Below are 7057 nucleotides of genomic sequence, written 5' to 3'. Positions count from 1 at the left end.
TTATGTGTTTGCTATCAGTGGATGATTTTTCCTAATGCTCCTCATCCTCTTCTACATTTGATGTTGTCTTACTTTTTAGAGATTGCAAATATAGGAGATTTAAATGATACATTCTTGTGACTTTAATTTGCATTTCTCCCATTGTTAATGGGCTTGAGCATCTTTTTGTAAATTTTTGAGCCACTAATTTTTCTCATGGTAAAATGCCTGTTTATGTCTTTACCCTCTTCTGTATTGGATTTCAAATTGATTTGTAGGACTTATTTATCCCCTGTACTAATCTTTTGCCATTTTATGTGCTGCAAACATCTAACAGTTTTTACCTTGTCTTTTTATTCTCTGTGTTGGATCTTTTGTTGAACAGAGTTCTTAATTTTATTATTATTGAATTTATGAATCTTTTATTTTATGGTTAGTATCATTTTGGTTTAAGAAGTCCTTTATCCTGAAGTCATAAAGACATTTTCCTTCTATTGCTTTATGAAGTTTTATCATTTTGTCCTTTTCTTTCATTATGACTTTTCTTAATGTTGTGTTGTGGGTATATATATATTTTTTCTTAATGAGTAATTAATTGGTCCAGTACCTTTTATTAAAGAATTCATTCTTTAACCATTGATCTTTAAAGCTTAATCTGTCTTAAACCAACTTTCCATGTATATATATCGATCTGTTTCTGAGTTCTCTATTCTGATGTATTCTGGTCTTTTTGTTTATTTCTATACCAATACCATATTGTCTCATGGTTTTATCAAACGTCAGTGTCTGATCAGATAAGTTCTTTCGTGTTATTCTTAACAAGTGACACATTTACATTTTAGAATCAGCTTGTAAATTTTCCTGAAAAACTCTGGGATTTTGATTGAGATTGCATTGAATTGATAGCTTAATTTAGAAAGAATAGACGTCTTTATAATATTGAATCTTCTTATCCATGATTTTCTTCATTTATTTAGCTCTTCTTCAATGTCTTTCAATATAATTGTACACTTTTTCTGGAAAAGTCTTTAATTTATTAGATTTATTCCTAGATACTTCATCATTTTTGATGCTATTGTAAATAGTATAATTTTAAAAATTACATTTGCTAACTGTGCTTGGGGATAGAAATACAGTTGGCTAGTTTGTAAATTTTTGTGGCTATGCTCTTTTTAGAACTCTCTCATTCTAGTAATTTGTTGATTCCTTTGAATTTTCTGTGTGCAAATAATGACTGTTTTATGTCTTCCTTCCAATCCTTTTACCATTTATTTTGTTTTGTTTTCTGCATTAGTTAGGACCTCTAGTATGCTGAATACGAGTGATGGTTACAAGCATCTTTGTCTTGTTTTTATACTTAAAGGAAATATTTTCAGTATTACAATATTAGATGTTGTATGGTTTTACATACACCAGCTTCTAGATTTCAAACCTGTTTTGAGTTTTTGTCATAGAAGATGTTAAATTTTATCTAATGTTTTTTATGTGTTTATTAAGATGGCAAATGATTTTTCTTTAATCTGTTAATGTGGTGAATTAGAGTACTCAACTTTCAATTAATAAACCAAACTTGCATTCTTGGTATTTGGTCAGGATGTATATGTATTTTATACATTGCTGGATTCACTTGTGTAGTATTTAGAATTTCGTATCTGTGGGTCACAAGTGATATTAGTTTATAAGTCTGCACAGTCTGTCATGTTTATTTCTTAATCTAGTCTGGTTTTGTTATCAAAGTTATGCTAAGCTCATACAATGAGTAAAGAGTGTTTCTTCTATGTGTTTATTTGAAAAGTTTATAGAAAATCAGTATATTTATTGGTAGAACTTGCTTGTAAAGTCATCAGCACCTGGTATTTTCTTTATGGAATGATTAACTACTGATTTATATTTTTTAATGTTTATTGGATTGAATTATTCAAGCTTTCTCTTGATTCAGTTTTGATATTTTGTATTTTTTTTAGTAATTTATCCATTTCATTTAAGTTTTCAAATTTACTCTGCTAAATTATTTGTAGTGTTTTCCTTATTGGCTTATTCTCTGTGATATCAGTAATTTTGTTCCCTTCTTCTCTACAGATGCTGTTTATTTCTATCTTATCTCTTTTCTTTCAGCAGTTTATTTCATACAAGCCTTCAAAGAACTTGACTTGGTTTACCCTCACCTTTTTTTTTTCTATTTTATTAGTTTTTATTTTTATCTTCATAATACCCTTTTTTCTCCTTCCCAACTGTTATAAGAGTGCTTATTCATGAGCTGGGATATAGTTTTTATATCTTAGATGCAACATGACACTCCCTTGTTTTATCTTTGTTTTCCTTTATTTGTGATGTTGAGCATCTTTTAATAAAATACTTGTTAACTACTTATTTATTTGATGTGAAATGTAAAAGAGGGCATTCAAGACCGAGGAAGCTGTATTAAAGAAAAAAATTTAGGGAGAATGTTTAGGAAATGGTACATTGTACATTCTGTATTATATGGCACATATTGTACATTCTACATTCTATATTATATGGCACATTGTACATTCTATATTATATGGCACATATTTTATTATAATTACTTGCTTGTATGGTTTGAACTCTTTAAGGATAGACACTAATTCATACTTATAGTTCTAGACATTATTATATACATTTGAGAGTGTTAGAACTTTCCTGACTTAATAACAAATGGCCAGCTGGCTGGATAGATGACAGGTTAGGAAAACAGGCTATATTAGACTAATATAGAGGGTGTTGCTGCCTTATGTGCAGAATAATAATGATTTTGAAACTTTATTCTATTGGCTTGAAGAGCCTATAGAACAGGGTTCCTGCTCTGGTAGTTGTTTTTCTTGTAGGTCAACATGGCCTGTAGCCTTTCAGAGAAACTGGAAATTGTGCTCTTTATCAGAATACGGGACATAGAGGTCAGAATTAGGGAACAAGAGGATGCAATATATCAGTTATTGTTCAGTCATGGGAGCAGAGCCTTTATGAATTATGGGATAAGGGATTTATTACAAATTAGACCTTATGCAGTTGTCAGAGGAGCTAGAGAAGCGAAGGACCTGGAGGACGTTAAGACTCACCAGCCAGTCAATCTGAGAAGCCAAGAACACCCAACCACTGACATGGGACTGCAGAGGGAGGGCTTGTGGGGAGGTCTCTGGGAGGCTATGCCTCTGTGTAAACACAGCCTCTGTGGGTCTGCTGCCAAGTGTCTGTGGTGGGCTGCAACCACTGTTAGCCAGCGAGTTTGGCAATAAAGAACAGGACAGAGTCGAGGAGAGTGAGGACAAGCTGGAACTCGTTGGCACTTCCGTGTCTGTCTGTTACCACATCTTGCCACAGCAACCTTCAAAGTAATGGCTTCTGATTCGTTTCTACCTTCCAGGTGTTGTGAAAATTTATTTTTGGCCAACTTGAAACCAGAACTGTACAGGGAAGAGGATTCTTGGAAATGTCATTCCAGCGTAGCAGGTTGATAGGGTAAAAACCAAAATGTAAAACTTCGAGGAAGATATTCCAAGAGTAGAGCAGGAGTTGAGGGTTATAACTAGGTTCTACAGGGGAAGGAAAAAAGACCTAATTACAATGATTAGGGGAATAACTGAAGGGAGAAAAGCCCAGGGTATTGAGTCTGTGAGTTAACCATGAATACAGTGAACCTGGGTAAGTGCCAAAGCTCAGACTGTTTCTGATCTGTGGATGTGATAAGGATAGCCCTGGTCAATGAGTCAGAATCTTACTGAGTGCTGCTTTCTACATGGACACTTCTTCCTCATTCCGTCTTTAAATGATTGTGGCCTTAGGAGTTCTACCATGGCCTACTGCTTTTCTTGCTCAAAACATTTTCTTTGGACTATTTCATTGATAACTATGTGTTCAATTACCAAAGTACCAATTTTCCTAAATCTGTATTTCCAGATCTACCTTAGCACTAGTCATAAATTTACACTGGCTTACTAGGCTGTATGTGCCATAAACACTTTAAATCCAACATGTCTGGAATAGAGCTCATCTCTAGCAACCACCTCTGTTTCCATATTAGCAGCTGACATCACCATGTATTCTGCTATCCAAGCCAGAAACCTGGGAAGTCACGTCTGACACTTCCTTCTCCATTTCCAGTATCCAATCTATCACTGGATATGTCAATCATATCTCTAAATATCTCTTTATTCATTTCCTTTCCATTCATATTGTCTTCATCCAGTAGTTGACCGTTTCTTGCCTGACTATTGGACTGGTCTTTCTATTTTCCCTATCGCTGAAGTCTTCCTTTATCCGTTTTTTTCACTTTTTAATAATCATGATCATAATTTTAGTATTATCCAATTTTTAATCTAGTAAGTAGCAGAGCCAGGATTTGAAATTTTAACTGTTAGTCTGCTTTGAAGGCTGTGGGTAGCTTTCTTACCTCTCTGAGATTCAATGTGGCTATCTGTAAAATGGAGATAATATTAATTCCTACCTTGTGGGATTGTTGTGAGGATTCAGTGAGCTGACATGTGTCCTACAGGTGGTACTGGACAAGCAGAGACAAGCAGGACACCGTTCGATTATACTGGAATTCCAGCTGTATTGGAGCTGGAACTTGAAGCCTGTCATCCTGACCCTAGAGCTACACTCTTATCCATTATGCTAATGTGCTCTTTTACTGTTTCACAAGTGGAAAATGCTACCAACTTGACCTTTCTCAAACACAAATCTGATCATGTTATTTCCTTGTTTAAAAGCCCTTAGCAATTCTATAATTCCAGTAAGATACTCCTTCATGTCGGCCACAGCCTCCATGTTTTGGTCTGCTTATCTATATTACCTCATTTCTGCCCTCTTCTTTTAATCTTATTGCATGGCAACCCCAACATATTTTTAATATCTGGAAATTTCTGTGCTCTTTCATGTCTCAGTACTTTTACACATATGATTTATTCTGCTTGAAATGTGTTGTCCTCACTACTGGAGAGCTCCTAATTGTCCTTTGAGATTCAGCTCAAACATTACCTCTCTTGTAAAACTTTCCTGAGTGGACCTGAGGTAGATTTTGATGTGTCTGTCACTATGCTCTCAGAACACTTATGACGTTGTGTTTTAATTATTTGCCACTTTCCTGTAGGCTGTGAGCTTTTTGAAGGTACTCATCTTTGTGGTCTTAGATCCTAGCTCTTAGGTCTTAGATTCTAGTACCTGACACAAGCGCTCAAGAAATTTACCTGGAACCAATGAATGAACTTTAAAAGAGTTTTTATGCTGTTTGCATGGTAGTCTCCTATTTTAGTTCATGGTTATGACTGGCCCTTGGTGTCAGGATTCTGTTAGCACTTCCCTTCTCTTCTTGCTGATCTACCTACATCTGTGATTTGTAGAGTCATAGAGTGTCAGTGTTGAAAGTGACCTGGGAGGCAATTTCCTTCAATACTCTATCTATTTAATTTTATATATTTTATCTCCAGATGTGTGTAGCTGCATTTCTCATCCTGTCGTATATTCCTCTCACCTTTCTTCTTGTGGGAGCCTGTCTCTCTGCATCAGGCCAAGAAATCTGCCTCGTTACCCAGGAAAGGAAGTTCTTCCCCTCCCCTGTCAGCAACTTGCCAGCCTGTTGAGTATTAGGGAACCACAGTCCCTGGTACTCGCATGTTTTATGGCCTTCATTATTTCTAATATCGATCTTTTATGCTGAAGTGTTAGGTAATTTTTCTATTCTCGTAAAATATTTGAACACAAATACTATTTTTTTCCAAATGAAACTGTCTTGTTAGGATCACTCTACCTATAAGCCAGAATCACATTTTCAGTTTCCCTTGGTTGGTTTTCAGCACAATCTCAGCTCCTGGAAGGTTTGCAGAGAGCAGGCGATCATGGGAAAGTTCTCATGGAAAGCTGTACATGTGTATATACATGTTGATGGGGTTGATGGAATGGAGATAAGTGGGAAGATAGAGGAGAAAGAAAACTGCTCTGGCCTCTTACTCAACATGAGAGGCAGCAGCGTACAGTGGGAAAGAGAATTGGATTGTGGTTTTCTGCTCCCTAATTGTAACTTTCTTTCATTTGATTTCAGGAAGTTATATACACAATAGTGTAAAATTGAAAAGGTACCAAAAAAGTAGCAGAGAAAAGAAAGCTCTTCCACTCCTGACCCCTATTTCCCTTGCTGTAGTAACCACTCCATTTTCTTATGTTTTCTTCCAGAGATATTTTCTGTATATATCAGCATAGTGGCATATCATTTAGGATATACAAATAATACTGCCTGTGTCTCTTGAACTTCAGCATTAACTTCTCTAAATTCCTAGATGGAGATTCTAATATGTACCTGAGAAAACCCTTGGGGATTTTGTGACAATCAATGAAATAGTATTTGTGAACATGCTCGAAAATCAGGTATTTTACAACTACAGGATGGAGAGGACAATAGTCAGGGGAGTAGTATTGCTCTACACAAAGGATGATGGATCACATGTGATCTGATTTGATGAGAGCAATTATGAGTTGGTATCAGAGCTGTTGTGTCAGAGGCATCCTGTCTAACTCTCTTGGGTGTGTTACCGGTCCTTTCTCTCTCATGGCATGTTCTTGGGCTTTTCTACATGGCTAATCAGGAGATACCACTTGCACCTTAATTGTCAGGTGTGTATTCACTTGAGATAAGAAGTGGAAGTTTGCCAGAGTGTGGGACACCTCTGCCTCCCTCCCTCACCCCTCCTCTTTGCTCCCTTTCATGTTTAGGGAGTTGATACTGGAACTTGGGTGATGTAACCGTTTGAGTCATGGTCCCTTGGTGCTGGGGATTCACTCACTTTTAATTGATAGTTGCTGGAATCACTTCTCCCTCCCTCACCCTGGCTTCCTCTCCTAATTTGCTCTCAGGGGCCTCCAACTCTTGCTTTAATCATCCAAGGGAGAGCTGCTGCAGAGAGTCCCAAATTGGCACCTGGGGACCCCAGGTTCTGCTACCACTCTACTTTGTCAAGTTTCTTTTCTAATAGATTAAAACAACTATTGAAACAACTTTGTCTTTGGATTGGACCTGGGAGGATAGGGATCCTTTGTGCATTGCTTTCACAGAGGCAGCTTGAACGGT

The sequence above is a fragment of the Equus przewalskii genome, chromosome 1, assembly GCF_037783145.1.
Source record: "Equus przewalskii isolate Varuska chromosome 1, EquPr2, whole genome shotgun sequence".
Lineage (NCBI taxonomy): Eukaryota > Metazoa > Chordata > Mammalia > Perissodactyla > Equidae > Equus > Equus przewalskii.
This window is presented reverse-complemented; position numbering follows the sequence as displayed.